We start from the raw sequence: 19,403 nt of genomic DNA on the forward strand, positions 1-19,403 counted from the left end.
GTTTAATACGCTTCTTGCTTTGTATAAAATCCCTATACTCTTAGAAATTTTATTACATAAATTTGCAATGTGGTTCGTCCAAGTATGACTTTCATCAATATACACACCAAAAAATTTTGTCACTATAACCCGTTTAATAAGAATATCATCAATAAAAAGGTTTGGCATATTAATTGGAAGTTGGTATTTTTTACCAGCTGGATGGAAAAGAATCCATTTAGTTTTTTCAATATTTAATGATAATTTGTTTAATTTAAACCAATTAAAAACTTTAGCCAGTTCAATGTTCATGTTGTTAAATAATGTTATTATGTAATAACATAATAATGAGAGAGAAATAAGTTGGTATCATCAGCAAACATAATTGTAATTAGATTTGAAGCTTTAAATAGGTCGTTAATGTAAATTAAAAATAAAAGAGGTCCTAATATGGATCCTTGCGGAACTCCGCATGTTACATTTAACAAACTAGATGATGTACTTTCATCTGCATAAACAAATTGCTTTCTATTAAAAAGGTAACTTTTCAGCAAAACTAATACATTACCAGTTATTCCGTACCACTCTAACTTTTTAAAAAGAATTTTGTGATCAATAGTATCAAAAGCTTTCGCTAGGTCTATGAAAACAGCCAAAGTAAATTGAGAATTTTCGAATGAGTAAGAAATATTTCTAGTAACTTCAAGAATTGCGTGTTCAGTGGATTTGTTTTTTTGAAAACCATATTGGTTTTTGTATAATAAGTTGTTTATAGTAAGGTGATTATATATTTTGGTGTACAAAATTCTTTCTAAAACTTTAGAGAGCGCAGGAAGAACTGAAATAGGAAGATAATTATTTATGTTGGTAGAGTCACCGTTTTTTAATATTGGTATGACTTTTGCTATCTTTAGGCTTTGTGGAAAAATTCCTTGTTTTATTGAAATTGAAAAAATTTTAAATAGCACATCTTTTAAAACATCAAACGAACTAATAATAATGTTTCCGTTGACACCATCACGGCCTACTGGTTTGTTTAACTTTAACATTTAAAAAGCATTTTCGAATTCTTCAAAAGATAATTCAAAGTAGTTTAGGTAAGAATTTAAAGGAAAATATAAGTTAGTAATTGGATTGTTAGGTTTATGAATTAATTTGGCAAGATTAGGCCCTACAGACACAAAGTATTTATTAAATTCTTCCGCAATCTCCCTTTTATCATATTTAAAATCATTATTATGTCTAGTTGTATCTGGTAAAGTGTGAGATAATGATTTCTTGCTGCCAGTAGCTTCCCTTATAATTGACCATATGCGCTTCAAATTTAATTTAAATTTTTCAAGTAAATTTATGTAATAATTTTTTTTTTAAGTTTTTAAAAAGTTTAGCATAATTTTTATAAATATTTTTGTTTCCGTTATTTTAAGTTTTTAAGTATTTAATGTATAGTTTTTATTTAATTTTAGAAGACTTACGCAAACCCTTTGTAATCCATGGTGATTTAATACTTTTAGCATGGAGATTGTGAGTAATTACCGGAAAATTAGCGTTATAGATTCCAATGAATTAAAGATAATTGTTCTCTGAAAGATTCAAGGTTATCGTTCGTAAAAATACGTTTTTTAGAAGTTAGTTTTTCGTTAAATATTAATTTTTATCTATATTTATAGAGAAGAAAATAGGAAAATGATCAGATAAGTCGTTTTTTATTACTCCTTTTTTTGAAGAATCGTTAAAGATATCAGTGGTCAAAATGTTATCAATTAGAGAAACAGATGAGTTTGTGATTCTGGTTGGTTTGTTAATCAATGGAACCTCTCCATCCTCAAAATATCTTTATAAAAAATTCTAATGTTATTATTTACGTGGTATTGAAAACAATCCAAGTTTAGATCTCCTAATACATATATAAATTTATTTTCGTGGCGACTTTTTTTAATGACGTCATTACATAAAAATGACCTGAAATTTTTAATTTCTCCTGAAGGTATGCGATAACAACAACTTATGAAATTATTTTTAGCTTTATTGGTTAAAATTTCAATCGTTAAAACTTCTTTGTTGGCATCGGAAATGCTCATGTCATGTCTGGTAAAATATCTCAAACATTTTTTAACATAAATAAGTACGCCTCCGCCGCGTTTGTTTGTTTTTCTTGCCAATGAAATTAAATTAAAACCTGGCAGTTCAAAGTTCATAAAAGAATTTATGTCATCTGAACTGCACCAAGTTTCTGTTAAGCAAATTATGTTAAAAAGATTACAAGTTTTCTCAATAAAATTTTGAAATGTTTTAAAGTTTTTTTTTAAGCTACGTATATTAATATGAATCGCATTTACTTTATTATGATAAAGAAATTTCTTAATTTCACGGGTATAAAAATAATGACATTCAATTTGCAAAGATTCAGCTCCTTTAAAATAATTAAGGTCAGGATCTGATTCATTATCTAGAAAAAAATCATTTGTTTAAAAAAATTTTAAAAAATTTGATTCTAAATTTTTGTTATGAATTGAAACCATTGTTGCTGGTAAAAAATCCGTAAAATCAAAAAATTTCTTTTCACATGTCTCGCATAATTAATTTGTTATAAGAAACATTGGCATACTTACCTTTTAATCGTAAGTCTTTGGCTTCTGCAAACAATTTTTTACGTATTTCATTCGTTCTTTCGCTGAAGTCTTCGTTAACGTAGATTTGCTGATCCCAAAGTTTTGTTTTAATAAATTTATCAAGCACTGTAGATTTGTCTTTAAAGTTTAAAAATTTAACAACAGTTGTTCGGTTTTTTTTGTTCTTATCAATTTTATCAGTTTTACCAACACGGTGAGCACGTTCGATAACAAAATTCCCTTGAAGATCAAGTTTTGATTTAATAAACTCGTGAACTTTTTTTTCACATTCGTCCCAACTTTCATCGACGGTTTCAACTAAACCATTAATTCTTAAATTATTCCTCCTACTTCTGTCCTCAATCTCAGCCAATTTGTCCTTTATTTTATTAGTTAAACTTACTTCTAAATTGTTGTCAGTTTTAAAATGATCTGCTTTAATTCCCGCTTGTTCAATGATAATCTTACCGTATTTTTCACTGACAAATTCAACTGTTTTTTTCAAGTCGTTAACTTCAGATTTTAGAATTTTATTGTCATCCTTTAACTTCTCAATATTGTTTTCTAATCTTTCAATTTTTTCGTTGAAGATTTTCATAATTACATTCTCATGAATATCTAAAATTTCTTTTAGTTGCGATGTTGAAAATTTTTCGCCATTTTTAGCTTTGTAAATATGACACGTCCGTTCGCAGCAAAGTTGCGGTTCAAAAAAAAGATCTGTTTTGTAATATTTTTGTGTATTCTGTGGATTTATTTAAAAAAATCATAAAATAAATTTGATGGAAACATAGTAACCTATGTTTTTTTGACAAAACATCATATTCTGTTCAAAAACATACTTAAAATATAAAAGTAAGACAAATGCAACAAAAAAAATATTTTTCACTGATTTTATTTTAAATCTTTGGTAAGATTTTTGTGTATTCTGTGATTTATTTAAAAAAAAAAGATAAAATAAACTTCAGGGAAGCAAAGAAACTTAAGTTTTATACTACAAAACCCTATTTCTGCACAAAAACTTAAATAAAATTAAAAATTAAAACAAATGTTACATAAAAACGAGTTTATAATAACTTCTTTTTAAATCATTTGTAACATTTTTTTGTATTCTGTGGCTTTATTTGAAAAAATGATAAAATAAGTTTAAGGAAAGCAGAAGAACTTAAGGTTTTTACAACAAAACCCTTTTTTCTGAACTAAAACTTACTTAAAAATATTATATAAAACAAATGCAACAAAAAAACAGGTTTTTACTAACTTCTTCTTAAATCGTTCGTAATATTTTTTTTTGTTTTGTGACTTTATTTAAAAAATGACAAATTGAGTTGAGATGACTAAAGATACCTAAGATTTTTGCGACAAAATCCTTTTTTCTGTACAAAAATCCACTAAATATAAAATGAAAGAAAAACGCAACAAAAAAACAGGTATTAAGTGTTTTGATTTTGAATCTTTTGTCATATTTTTGTGTAGTTTGTGGATATATTTGAAAAAATGATGAATTAAACTTGAAGGTAGTGGAGGAAACTATGTTTTTTACGACAAAACCCCGATTTTCTTTACAAAAAGTTACATTAAATTAAAAAATGACAAATGCCTTAAAAATACAGCTTTTTATGATTTGTATTGGAATCTTTTGTAATACTTTTGTGTACTCTGCGGTTTATTTAAAAAAAAAGATAAAACAAACTTGAGGGAAGCAATAAAATATTAGTTTTTTACGAGAAAAAACCCTTTTTTCTGATCAAAAACTTACTTAAAATGAAAAAAATAAAACAAATTAAAAAAAAAACAGAATATCACTGATTTCTTTTCAAGTCTTTTAAAATATTTCTGAGTATTCTGTGATTTTTTAAAAAAAAAATGATAAAATAAGTTTGATTGATGCAAAGAAACTTAAGTTTTTTGCGACAAAACCCTTTTTCTGTGAAAAACTTACCTAAAATTAAAGAATAAGACAAATGCAACAAGAAAACAGGTTTTTAATAATATCTTTTAAAATCTTTTGCAATATTTTTTGCATTCTGTGGGTTTATATAAAAAAATAATAAATTAAAGTTGAGGGAAGTATAGGAAAGTAAATTTTTTACGACAAAACCACTTTTTCTATACTTAAACGTTAAAAATAATATACAAGACAAATGCAACAGAAAAACTGGTTTTTAATAACATCTTTTTGAATCTTTTGTAATATTTTTTCATATTCTGTGGGTTTATTTAAAGAAATAATAAAATAAAATTAAAGAAAGCAAAGGAATCTATGTTTTTACGACAGAACATTTGTTTCTGTACAGAAACTTACATAAAAATAAGAAATTAGAAAAACCCAACACAAAAACAGGTATTTACTAATACATAGACTTACTTAAAATTAAAATAAAAGACAAATGCAACAAAAAAACAGGATTTCACTGATTTCTTTTTGAATATTTTGTAATAATTTTGTGTAATCTGAGGGTTTTCATAAAAAATGATAACATAAACCTTATTGATGCAACGAAACTTAAGTTCTTTGCTACAAAACCCATTTTTCTGTAAAAAAACCTATTTAAAATCAAAAAATAAGACAATTGCAACAAAAAAACCGATTTTAATAAATTCTTTTAAAACCTTTTGTAATTTTTTTTGCATTCTGTGGGTTTATTTAAAAAAAATTTAAATTTAAATCTTTTGTCATATTATTGTGTATTCTGTGACTATATTTAAAAAAATGATAAAATAAACTAGAGGGTAGCAAAGGAAATTTTTTTTGCGACAAAACCCCATTTTCTAAGAAAAAGTAACTTTAAATTAAAAAACGACAAATGCATTAAAAAAAACAGGTTTTCACTGATTTCTTTTTGAATCTTTTGTAATATTTTTTTGTATTCTGTGGGTTTATTTAAAAAAATGATAAAATAAAATAAAAGAAAGCAAAGGAACCTATGTTTTTACGAGAAAACATTTGTTTCTGTACAGAAACTTACATAAAATTGTAAAACAATACAAATGCAGCAAACAAGTTTTCAATAATTTCTTTTTGAATCTTTTCTAATATTTTTGTGTATTCTGTTGGTTTTTTCAAAAAAATATTAAAATAAACTTGAGGGAAGCAAAGGAACATATATTTTATCCGACAGAACCCCTTTTTATTTACATAGACTTACTTAAAATTAAAATAAAAGACAAATGCAACAAAAAAACAGGATTTCACTGATTTCTTTTTGAATATTTTGTAATAATTTTGTGTAATCTGAGGGTTTTCATAAAAAATGATAACATAAACCTTATTGATGCAACGAAACTTAAGTTCTTTGCTACAAAACCCATTTTTCTGTAAAAAAACCTATTTAAAATCAAAAAATAAGACAATTGCAACAAAAAAACCGATTTTAATAAACTCTTTTAAAACCTTTTGTAATTTTTTTTGCATTCTGTGGGTTTATTTAAAAAAATGATAAATTAAAGTTGAGGGAATCATAGGAACTTAAGTTTTTTACGATAAAACCGCATTTTTTATACTAAAACGTTCTAAAAAATAATAAACAAGACAAATGCAAATAAAAAACATTTTTTTAATAACATCTTTTTGTATCTTTTGTAATATTTTTTCGTATTCTGTGGGTTTATTTTAAAAAATCATAAAATAAAATTGAGGAAAGCAAAGGAACCTATGTTTTTACGACAAAAAAAAATTTTCTTTACAAAAACTTATATAAAAATAAAAAATTTGGAAAACCCAACAAAAAGGTAATAACTGATTTAACTTTGATTTATTTGTCATATTTTTGTGTACTTTGTGGGTATATTTAAAAAAATGATAAAATAAACTTGAGGGTAGCAAAGGAAACTAAGTTTTTTTCGACAATACTCCTTTTCCTTTCAAAAAATTACTTTAATTAAAAAATGACAAATGCATTAAAAAAACAGGTTTTCACTGATTTCTTCTTGATTTATTTGTAATATTTTTGAATACTCTTTGGGTTTATTTAAAAAAATGATAAAATAAATTTGAAGGAGTCAAAGAAATCTATGTTTTTTACGATAAAACCCCTTTTTCTGTTCAAAAAACTTATATAAAATTCAAAACAAGACAAATGCAACAGGGTTTCAATCATTTCATTTTGAATCTTTTTAATAATTTCATGTATTCTGTGGATATATTTTAAAAAATGATATAATAAACTTAAAGATGCAGAGAAACTTAAGTTCTTTGCCACAAAACCCCTGTTTCTCTACAAAAACATACAAAAAATACAAAAATTAAACAAATGCAGCAATAAAACATAGTTTTACTGATATATTTTGAAATAGCTTGTAATATTTTTGTTTATTCTGTGGGTTTGTTTAAAAAAATGATAAAATAAACTTTAGGGAAAAAAAGAAACGTTTTTTACGAGAAAACCTCTTTTTATGTAAATAGACTAACTTAAAATCAAAAAATAAAACAAATGCGACAATAGAACAAGTTTTCACTGATTTACTTTTTGAATCTTCAGTAAGATTTTTGTGTATTCTGTGGGTTTATTTAAAATTGATAAAATTAAAGTGAGGGAAGCAAAGAAACCTATGTCTTTTACGACAAAACCCCTTTTTATATAGAAAAACATACTTAAAATTAAAACATAAGACAAATGCAACAAAAAAACAAGTATTCACTAATTTTTTTTTGAATCTTTTGTAATTTTTTTCATTTAATAATAATGATAAAGTCAATTTGAGGGTAGCAAAGGAACCTAAGTTTTTAACGTTAAACCCCCTCTTTCTGTACAAAAACTTTCTTAAAACTAAAAAATAAGACTAATGCAATAAAAAAATAGGTTTTCACTGATTTCATTTTAAACATTCAGTAATATTTCTGTGTTTTCTGTGGGTTTTTTGAAAAAAAGATAAAATAAACTTGTGGGAAGCAAAGGAACCTATGTTTTTTTACGACAAAACCCCTTTTTATGTACATATGCTAACCTAAAATTAGAATATAAGACAAATGCAACAAAAAAACAGTTGTTCACTTATTTCCTTATTAATCTTTTCAAATATTTTTGTGTATTCTGTGGGTTTGTTCAAATAATAGTAAAAAAAACTTAAGGAAAGGAAAGAAACTTATTTTTTTTTATGTACAGAAACTTAGTTAAAATTTAAATATAAGACAACTTAAACAAAAAAATAAAATTTTACCAAGTTGTTTTTAAATCTTTTGTAACTTTTCGTGTATTCTGTGGGTTTTATTAAAAAAATGATAAAATAAATATAATTGATGCAAAGAAACTTAAGTTTTAAGACAAATGCAACAAAAAAACAGGTTTTCAATACTTTCTTTGTAAATCTTTTTTTATATTTTTTCGTATTCTGTGAGTTTTTTTAAAAATAGGAAAAAAAAACGTAGCAAAACGAAAGATTTTTACGATAAAACCGCTTTTTCTTTGTAAAAACTTAATTTAAATTTAAAAATAACAAACGCATTAAGAAAACAGGTTATCACTAATTTCTTTTTGACTATTTTGTATTATTTTTGTGTATTCTGTAGGTTTATTTGAAATAATCATAAAATAAACTTTAAAGAAGCAAAGGAACCTGAGTTTTATACGGCAAACGGCATTGAGAAAATGATAATCTAAAGTTCAGGAAAGCAAAAGAACTTGTGTTTTTAGCGGAAAAAATTCTATTTCTGTACAAAAACTAGCTTAAAATTAAAAAGTAAGACAAATGCAACACAAAAACTAGTTTTCACTGAATTCTTTTCCAATCACTTGTAATATTTTTGTGTATTCTGAGGGTTTATTCAAAAAATTGATAAAAAAAACTTAAGGGAAGCAAAGGAACCTAAATTTTTTACGACATAACTCCTCCTTCTCATCAAAAACTTATATAAAAATAAAAAATAAGACAAATGCAATAAAAAAACAGGTTTTCACTGATTTCTTTTTAAATCTTTTACAATATTTTTGTGTATTCTGTGGGTTTATATGAAAAATTGATAAAATAAATTTGTGGCAATCAAAGTAACCTGTGTTTGTTACGACTTAACCCATTTTTTAATAAAAAGGGGTTTTGTCGTAAGTCTATGTAAATACATAGACTTACATAAGTCTATCTAAATACATATGTAAGTCTATGTAAATACATAGACTTACATAAAGTTAAAACATAAGATAAATGCAACAAAAAAACAGGTTTTCACTGATTGCTTTTTGAATCTTTTGTAATATTTTTTTTGTGTTTTGTAGGTTTCTTTACAAAAATGATATAAACCTCAGGGAAGCAAAATAAGTTAAGTTATTTTCTACAAAATTATTTTCCTTTACAAAAACATACTGAAAGTTAAAAAATAACACTAATGCAACAAAAAAACAGGTTTACAATTATTTCTTCTTAAATCTTTTGTAATATTTTTGTGTATTCGGTGGGTTTATTTAAAAAGATGATAAAAAAATTTAAGTGATGCAAAGAAACACAAGTTTTTTGCGACAAACATCTGTTTCTGTAAAAAAAACTTATTTTAAATTAAAAAAAACGACAAATTCAAAAAAAACAAGTTTACACAAATTACTTTTGGATCTTTTAGAATATTTACAAGTATTCTTTGGGTTTATTTGAAAAAATGATAAAGTAAAGTTAAAGGGAGCAAAGGAAATTATGTTCTTTCCGACAAAACCCCTTTTTCTGTATAAAAACACTTTAAGTCATAAAATAAGGCAAATGCAACAAAAAAAGAGGCTTTCGATGTTTTCTCTTGAAATCTTTTGAAGTATTTTAGTTTATTGTGTAGGTTTAATTGGGAAAATGATAAAATAAACTAGAGGGAAGCAAGGGAACCTAGTTTTTATATGACAAAACCGCATTTTCTATACAAAAACTTATTTAAATTAAAAAGTAAGACAAAAGCTATAAAAAAATGGGTTTTTCCTTATTTCTTTTATAATCTTTTATTATATTTTTGATTATTCTGTGGGTTTATTATAAAAAACGATGAAATAAACAAAAGAAAACCAAAGAAATTTAATTTTTTTACGACAAAACTTCATTTTTTGTATAAAAACTTTATAAAAATTAAAAAAAAAAAAGGCAAATGCAACAAAATAACAGCTTTCCACTAATTTCTTCTTGACTCTTTTGTAATATTTTTCTGCATTCTGAAGGTTTATTTGAAAATTGAAAGAATAAACAAGGGGAAAGTAAACAAACCTAGTTTTAAAGACAAAAACCTTTTTACTGTACAAAAACTAACTTAATATTAGCAAATAAAAAAAATGACAAAAAAAAAGCAAGTTTTCACTTATTTCTTCAAAAAGTTTTGTAATAATTTGTGTATTCTGTGGGTTTATTTTACAAAATGGTAAAATAAACTAGAGGAAAGCAAAGGAACCTGGTTTTTTATGGACAAAATCCCGTTTACTGTACAAAAACATTCTTAAAAATAAAGAATAAGACAAATGGGTACGTAAAAACAGGTTTTCACTGATTTCTTTTTAAATCTTTTGTAATATTTTTGTGTATTCTGTGGGTTTATTTGAAAAAACGATAAAATAAACTTCTGTGATGCAACAAAACTTAAGTTTTTTACGACAAAACCATTTTTTCTTTACTAAATTTTTAACAAAATTCAAAGTTAAGATAAATGCAACAAAAAAACATATTTTTTTTGATTTAGTTTTCAATCTTATGTAATATTTTTGTGTATTCTGTTAGATTACCCAAAAAAATTAGAAATTTTAGTAAAAATATTATTCTTTACCCTTGTTTTATTGCTCAAGAATACATTATACTCGATATAGTTTTTCACGAAAACTAACTTTTCTCTAAAAAGCAATAAAAGAACAGGTTTTAACTGATTTCTTTGTAAAGCTTTTGTAATATTATTTGTGTATTCTGTGAGTTTATTTAAAAAAATGTTAATTTAAACTAGAGGGAAGAAAACGAATCTATATTTTTTTCCAAAAAACTAGTTTTCGGTTTTAAAACATTAATAAAAATAGAAAATAAGACAAAAGCAACAAAAAAACAAGTATTCACTGAATTCGTTTTGAATCATTTGTAATGCATATGTGAATTTTGTAATTTTATCTAAAAAGTTTTCATCGACAAAACCGATTTATCAGTATAAAAACTTACCTAAAATGAGAAAATAAGAAAAATGCAACAAAAAAACAGGTTTTCACTGAATTCCTTTTAAATCAATTGTAACATTTTTGCAGATTCTGTTGCTTTATATAAAAAAATGATAAAATAAAGTTGAGGGAAGCAAAGAAACCTAAGTTCTTTCCGACAAAACTCCTTTTTCTGTATAAAAACTTACTTAAATTTGAAAAATAAGACAAATGCAGCAAAATAACAGATTTTGACTGACTTGTTTTTAAACCTTTTGTAATATTTTTGTGTATTCTCTATGTTTATTTAAAAATGATAAAATAAACTACAAGGAAGCAAAAGAACCTAATTTTATTAAGAAAAAATCCCTTTTTCTGTTAAAAATTGTCTTAAAATTTAAAAATAAGACAAACGCTACAAAAAAACAGATTTTCAATGATTTCTTTTTAAATCTTTTGTAACTTTTTTGTGTATTTTGTGGGTTTATTAAAAAAAATGATAAGCTAAACTAAAAAAAAGCTAAGGAACCTAAGTTTTTTACCATACAACTCCTTTTTTGTACAAAAACTTACTTAAAAATAAAAAATAATACAAATTGTAATAAAAAAACAGATTTTTACAAATTTTTTTAAAAATCTTTTGTATTATCTTTATGTATTCTGTAGGTTTATTTAAAAAAATGATAAAGTAAACTAGAGGAAAGCAAAGGAACCTAAGTCATTTACGACAAAACCCCTTTTTCTGTGAAAAAGCTTACCTAAAGTTAAAAGAAAAAGACAAATGCAACAAAAAAACAGTTTTTCACTGATTTCGTTTTGAATCTTTAAAAATATTTTTGCGTTTTCTGTGAATTTATTTAAAAAAATGATAAAATAAAATTATGTGATGCAAAGGAACTTAGGTTTTTGACGATAAATCTTTTTTTTTTTATAACAAAAACTTACGTAAAATTAAAAATTAAGACAAATGCAACAAAAAAACATGTTTTCACTGATTTCGTTTTAAATCTTTTGTGTATTTTGTTAGAATACTCAAAAAAATGAGGGATTATAGTTAAGGCATCAAGTTGTACATATGTTTTATTGCTTAAGGATATAATATACTTTATAAACTTTTTTCACGAAAAAGCTGCCAAAAAACAGGCTTTCACAGATTTCCTCTGGAATCTTTTGTCAGATTTTTGTGTATTTTGTGGGTTTTTGTGAAATTATGAAAAAGCAAACTTAAGGGAAGCAAAGTAAAATAAGTTTTTTTACGACAAAACCGCACTTTCTGTACAAAACTTACTTAAACCTAAAAATTAGGACAAGTGCTACAAAATAACAGGTTTTCACTGATTTCTTTCTGAATCTTATAACATATTTTCGTGTATTCTGAGGGTTTATTTGAAAAAATGATAAAGTAAACTAAGGTGAAGCAAAGGAATCTAATTTATATACGACAAAATCCATTTTTCTGTACAAGAACTTAATAAAAAAAAAAAAATAAGAGAAATGCAACAAAATATCATGTTTTCCCTAATTTTGTTTTAAATCATTTGTAATTTTTTTGTATATTTTGTAGGTATTTTTGAAAAATTTAAAAATTAAACTAGAGGTAAGCAAAGGAATCTAAGTTTTTTACGAAAAAACCCGGTTTTTTTGTTTAAAAACTTACTTAAATCTAAAAATGAGATAAAATGCAACAAAAAAACTGGTTTTCACTGATTTCTTTTTAAATCTTTTTTGACATTTTTGTGTATTCAGTGAGTTTATTTAAAAATGATAAAATAAACTTAAGGGTAGCAAAAGAACTGAAGATTTTTACGACAAAACCATTTTATCTATACATAATCTTAGTTAAAATTAAAAAATAAGACAAATGAACCAAAAACACAGGATTTCACTGATTTCTTTTTTTATCTTATGTATTATTTTTATGTATTTGTTGGGTTTATTTAAAAAAATAAAAAAATAACTTGAGGGAAGCACAGAAATATATGTTTTTTAACAACAAAACCACATTTTCTTTACAAAAACGAACTTAAATTTAAAAAATAAGACAAATATAACAGAAGCACAGGTTTTCACTGATTTCGTTTTAAATCTTGTGTTTTATTTTTGTGTATTTTGTGAGTTTATTTGAAAAATGATAAATTATACTAGAGGGAAGCAAAGAAATCTAAGTTACATACAACAAAATCCCTTTCTCTGTACTTACTTAAAGTTAAACAAAAATGACAAATTCAACAAAAAAACATGTTTTTACTGATTTCGTTTTGAATCTTTTGTATTCTTTTTTGTATTCTGTGGAATTATTAAAAATATTGATAAAATAATTAAATGTGATGCAAAGAAACTTATGTTTTTGACGACAACCCTATTTTCTGTGCAAAAACTTAATTCAAATTAAAAAATAAGACACATGCATCAAAAACAGGTTTCACTGATTTCTTCTTTAATCTTTTGATATATTGTTGTGTATTCTGTGGGTTTATTTGAAAAAATGATACAATAAACTAAAGGAAAGCAAAAGAACCTATTTTTTTTACGAAAAAACCCCAAATTTTGTGAAAAAACTTATTTAAAATTAAAAAATATAAAAAAGTCAACAAAAAACAAGTTTTCACTGATTTCTTTTCGAATCATTTGTATCATTTTTGTGTATTCTGTGATTTTATTTGAAGAAATGATAAAAGAAAATTTATGTGATGCAAAGGAACTTAAGTTTGACGACAAAACCCCTTTTGCGATATAAAACTTTATTTAATCAAAAAGTAAAATTAATTCAACAAAAAAACAGGTTTTTATTTATTTCTTTTTGAATCTCTTTCAAAATTTTTGTGTATTCTGTGGGTTTATTTAAAAACAGGATAAACTAGGCTTATGTGATGCAAAGTAACATAAGTTTTTGACTGCGAAAAGCCTTTTTCTGTATTAAATTTTACTTAAAATTAAAAAAGAATGCAAATGCAACAAAAAAACAACTTTTTACTGATTCGTTTTTGAATCTTTTGTATAATTTTTATGTATTCTGTGGGTTTATTTAAAAAAATGATAAAATAAACTAGAGGAAAGCCAAGAAACCTATGTTTTTTACGACAAAACCCCAATTTTTGTAGAAAAACTTATTTAAAATTAAAAATTATAAAAAATGCAACAAAAAACAGGCTTTTACTAATTTCTTTTTAAATCTTCTGTAATATTATAGGGTATTCTGAAAGTTTATTTTAAAAATCGAAAAAATAAATTTAATGGAAGCAATGGAACCTAAGTTTTTACGACAAATCCCCTTTTTCTGCACAAAATTTTATTAAAATTAAAAAATAGGACAAATGCAACAAAAAAATAGGTTCTCACTGTATTCTTTTTGAATCTTTTGTAATATTTTTATTGTATTCTGTGTATTTTTAGTGAAAAATGATTAACTAAACTCATGTGATGCAAAGTAACTTTAGTTTTAGAAGGCAATACTCCATTTTCTGAACAAAAACATACTTAAAATTATAAAATAAGACAAATGTATTAAAAAAACATGTTTTTACTAAGTTCTTCTTGAATCTCTTGCAATATTTTTGTTTATTTTGTGGGTTTATTTATAAAAAACGATAAAAAATACTAGTGAAAAGTAAAGGAACCTAAGTTTTATTGACAAAACCCCTATTTTAGTACAAAAACTTTCATAAAATTAAAGAATAAGACAAATGCAACAAAAAAACAAGTTTTTTACTGATATCTTTTTAAATCTTATGTAATATTTTTGTGTATTCTGTGGGTTTATTTAAAAAAATAATAAATAGACTTTTATAATGCAAATGAACTTATGTTTTTACGACAAAATTCCTTTTTCTGTACAAAAACTTACTTAATTTACAAAATTTTAAAAATGCAACAAAAATACGGCTTTTCACTAATTTCTTTTAAAATTTTTTGTAACTTTTTTTGTGTATTTTATAGGTTCATTTGTAAAATTGATAATATAAACTAAAGGAAAGATTAGGTTTTTTACGACAAAACACCTTTTTCTGTACATAAACATACATAAAGTTGAAAAAAAAGTAAAATGGAACAAGAAATTAGGTTTTAACTGATATTTTTTTTATTCTTTTGTAATACTTTTGTGTATTCTGTGGGTTAATTTAAAAGAATGATAAAATAAACTTATCTGACGCAAAGGAACTAATGTTTTTGACAACAAAACTCATTTTTTTGTACAAAAACTTATTTAAAACTATAAAATAAGACAAATACAACAAAAAAACAGTTTTTCACTAATTTCCTTTTAAGTCGTTTGTAATAGTTTTGTGTATTCTGTTGGTTTATTTAAAAAATTATAAAATAAAGTTATGCGATGCAAAGTAACTTACTTTTTTTACGACAAAACACCTTTTCCTGTTTAAAAACAATTACAAATAAAAATAAATATAATGCAACAAAAAACAGGTTTTAACTGATATTTTTTTTGATCTTTTCATTATTTTTTTTGTGCATTCTGTTAGTTAATTTAAAGTAAGGATAAAATAAAATTGAGGGAAGCAAAGGAACCTAAGTTTTTTTGACAAAGTTCTTTTTTTGTACAAAAACATTTTTAAATTTAAAAAATAAAACAAATGCAATAAAAAAACAGACTTTCACTTATTTCTTTTTGAATCTTTTGTAATATTTTTGTGTATTCTGCTTGTTTATTTGAAAAAATGATAAAATAAACTTAAGTGATGAAAGATAAATTAAGTCTTTCACGACAAAACACCTTTTTCGTTACAAAAATTTAATTAAAATTAAAAAACAAGAGAAATGCAACATAAAAAAAGGTTTCCATTGATTTCTTTCTAAATCTGTCGTAATATTTTTGTAAATTCTTTGGATTTATTTAAAAACTGATTAAATAAACTTAAAGGGAGCAAAACAACTTTTTTACTACGATACTACTTTTATTCTAAAAAAACCTACTTAAAATTAAAAAAATAGTTCAAAGCAACAAAAAACAGGTTTTCACTGATTTCTTTTCAAATCTTTTGTAATATTTGTGTGTATTTTGTGGGTTTATTAAAAAAAATAAAAAAAAAAACTTAGGTAATGCTAAAAAACATATATTTTTGACGAGAAAACTCCATTTTTTGTTCAAAAACTTACTTTAATTTAAAAAATAAAACAAATGTATCAAAAAAATAAGTTTACATTGCTTTCTTGTGAATCTTCTGAAATATTCTGTGTATTCTGTGGGATTATTTCAAAAAATAATATAATATACTAGAGAGAAGCAAAGGAACCTATGTTTTTTGCGACAAAACCTTTTTTTCTGTACAAAAAGTTACTTAAAATGAAAAAATAAGACAAATGCAACAATAAAAAGGTTTTCTCTGAACTCTTTTCGAAACTTGTATACTATTTTTGTGTATTCTGTGGGTTTATTTAAAAAAAATGATAAATTAAACTATATAAGAGCAAAGGAACCCAAGTTTTTAACGACAAAGCCGCTTTTTCTGTACAAAAACTTACTTAAAATTAAAGAATAAATCAAATGCAACAAAAAAACAGACTTTCACTAATTTCTTTTTGAATCTTATGAATTTTTATTGTGTATTCTAATAGTTTCTTTGAAAAAATGATAAAATAAGATTATTTGATGCAAAAGAACTTATGTTTTTGACGACAAAACCCTAATTTCTGTACAAAAACTTAGTTTTAATTGAAAAATAAGACAAATGCAACAAATAAACAGGTTTTCACTGAATTTTTTTTTGAATATTATATATTATTTTTGTAATTTCATTGGGTTTATTTAGAAAAATGATAAAATAAACTTAAGGAAAGCAAAGTAACCTAAGTTTTTTACGACAAAACAACTATTTCTGTAAAAAAATTTACTTAAATTTATAAAATAAGACAAATGGAACAAAAAAACAGGTATTTATTAACTTCTTTTTAAATCATTTGTGAAAATTTTGTGTACTATTTTGGTTTATACAAAAAAATGATAAAATATACTATAGGTGTGCATAGAAACCAATGTTTTCTACGACAATATCCGTTTTTCTGTATCAAAACTTACTAAAAACTAAAAAATTAGACGAATGCAAGAAAAAAATATGTTTTCACTGATTTTTTTTTAATCTTCTGTTATTTGTTTTGTGTATTCTGTGTGCTTATTTATAAAAATAAAAAAATAGACTTATTAAAAGCAAAGAAACTTAAATTTTTTTGACAAAACCCCTTTTTGGTGCATAAACATACCAAAAATTAAAAAAAAATACAAATGCAACAAAAAAACAGACTTTTAATAATTGCTTTTTGAACCGTTCGTAATATTTTTGTTTATTCCGTTAGATTATTTAAAAAAATGATAAAATAGTTTTAGGTGATGCAGAAGAACTTGAGTTTTTTACGACAAAACACCTTTTTCTGTACAACAACATTATTAAAAATAAAAGATAAGACAAATGCATCAAATAAGCAGGTTTTCCTTGATTGCTTTTTAAATCTTTTGTAACACTTTTGTTTATTCTGTAAATTTATTTAAAAAAATGATAAACTTAAGAGAAGCAAAGGAACCTAAGTTTTATACGACTAAACCACAATTTCTGAACAAAAATTTACTGAAAAAAGACAAATGAAACAAAAAAACAGGTTTTCACTGACTTCTTTTTTAATCTTTGGTATTCTTTTTTTGTATTCTGTTAGTTTATTTGAAAAATGATAAATTATACTAGAGGGATGCAAAGGAACTTAAGTTCATTACGACATAACCCCTTTATCTGTAAAAAAAAACTTACTTAAACTTAAAAATTAAGACAAATGCAACAAAAAAACAGGTTTTTATTAATTTATTTTTGAATCCTTTGTACTTTATTTGTGTATTCTGTTAGTTAATTTTAAAAAATGAAAAAATAAATTTATGTGATGCAAAGAAACTTTGGCTATTGACGACAAAAGACCTTTTTCTGTACAAAAACATCCTTAAAATTAAAAAATAAGACAAATGCAACAAAAAATTAGGATTTTACTGATTTATTTTTGAATCTTTCAGAGTATTTTGTGTATACTGTGGGTATATTTAAAAAAATGATAAAACAAACTAAAGGGAAGCAGAGGAACCTATATTTTTTACGACAAAACTGCTGTTTCTGTAAAAAAACTTACTTAAAATTAAAAATTAAGACAAATGCGACAAAAAAACAGACTTTTACTGAATTCTTTTGAAATCTTTTGTAATATAATAGTGTATTCTGTAAGTTTATATAAAAGATTATAAAATAAACCAAAGAGAAGCAGAGGAAATTAACAATTTTACGACAAAGTCCCTATTTCTGTACAAAAACATACTTTAAACTAAAAAATAAGAGAAATGCAACAAAAAAATCAGTTTTTACTAATTTGTTTTTAATTAATTTGTAATAATTTTGTGTATTCTGTGGATTTATTTAAAAACATAAAAAAATTAAACTTACGCAACGACAAAACCAGTTTTTCTGTACAAAAACTTTTTTTAAATTTAAAAATGAAACAAATGCAACAATAAAACATGTTTTCACTGATTTCTTTTTAAAGCTTTTATAATATTTTTGTGTATTCTGTGAGTTTATTAAAAAAAATAAAAATGATAAAATATACTTATGTGATGCAAAGGAACTTAGGTTTTTGACGACAAAACTCCTTTTTCTGTAAAAAAACATATTTGAATTTAAAAAAATGACAATTGCAATAAAAAAATAGAGTTTTACTTATTTCTTTTTGAATCTATTGTATTATTTTTGTGTATTCTAATAATATATTAAAAAAATGATAAAATAAACTTAAGGGAAGCCAAGGAACCTATTTTTTTGACGACAAAACATTTTTTTTTGTACAATAACTTATTTAAAATTAAAAAATAAGAGAAACGCAAGAAACAAACAGGTTTTTACTAAATTCTTTTTAAACCTATTGTAATATTTCTGCGTATTCTGTAAGTTTATTTAAAAAAATGATAAAATAGAATAAAGAAACATAAGATATTTACTACAAAACCCTTTTTTCTGTACAAACACTAACTTAAATTTAAAAAAATAGACAAATGAAACAAAAGAGCAGGTTTTTACTGATTTCTTTTCAAATCTTTTGTAATTTTTTTGTGTATTCTGTGGGTTTATTTGAAAAAATAATTAAATAAATTAGAGGGATGCAAGGAAACAAAGTTTTTACGACAAAACCCCTATTTCAGAAAGTAAACATACTCAAACTTATAAAATAAGAAAAATGAAATAAAAAAGTCAGGTTTTTACTGATTTCTTGCTGAATCTTTAGTAATTTTTTGTGTTTATTCTGAGCATTTATTTAAAAAAAATCATAAAAATAAACTTGTGTGATGCGAAGGATCCTATGCTTCTTACGACAAAATCTCCTTTTCTGTACACAAACATACTAAAAATTAAAATATAAGACAAATACAACATAAAAACAAGTTTTGATTGATTTCTTTTTTAACATTTTGTAATATTTTTGTGTATTATGTTAGTTTATTTAAAAAATCATAAAAAAAACTAAAGCAAAGCAAAGGAACCTATGATTTTTCGACAAAACAACTTTTTTTTGTCTAAAAACATACTTAAATTAAGAAATTAGGACAATTGGATCTAAAACACAGGCTTGAACTAACTTCTTTTTAAATCTTTTGTAATATTATTGTGTATTTTGTAGGTTTATTAAAAAAATAATAAAATAATCTAGAGGATAGCAGGGGAATTTTTGTTTTTTACGAAAAAACCTTTTTTTTTGTACGAAAACC

Source organism: Hydra vulgaris, chromosome 05, assembly GCF_038396675.1.
Source record: "Hydra vulgaris chromosome 05, alternate assembly HydraT2T_AEP".
NCBI lineage: Eukaryota > Metazoa > Cnidaria > Hydrozoa > Anthoathecata > Hydridae > Hydra > Hydra vulgaris.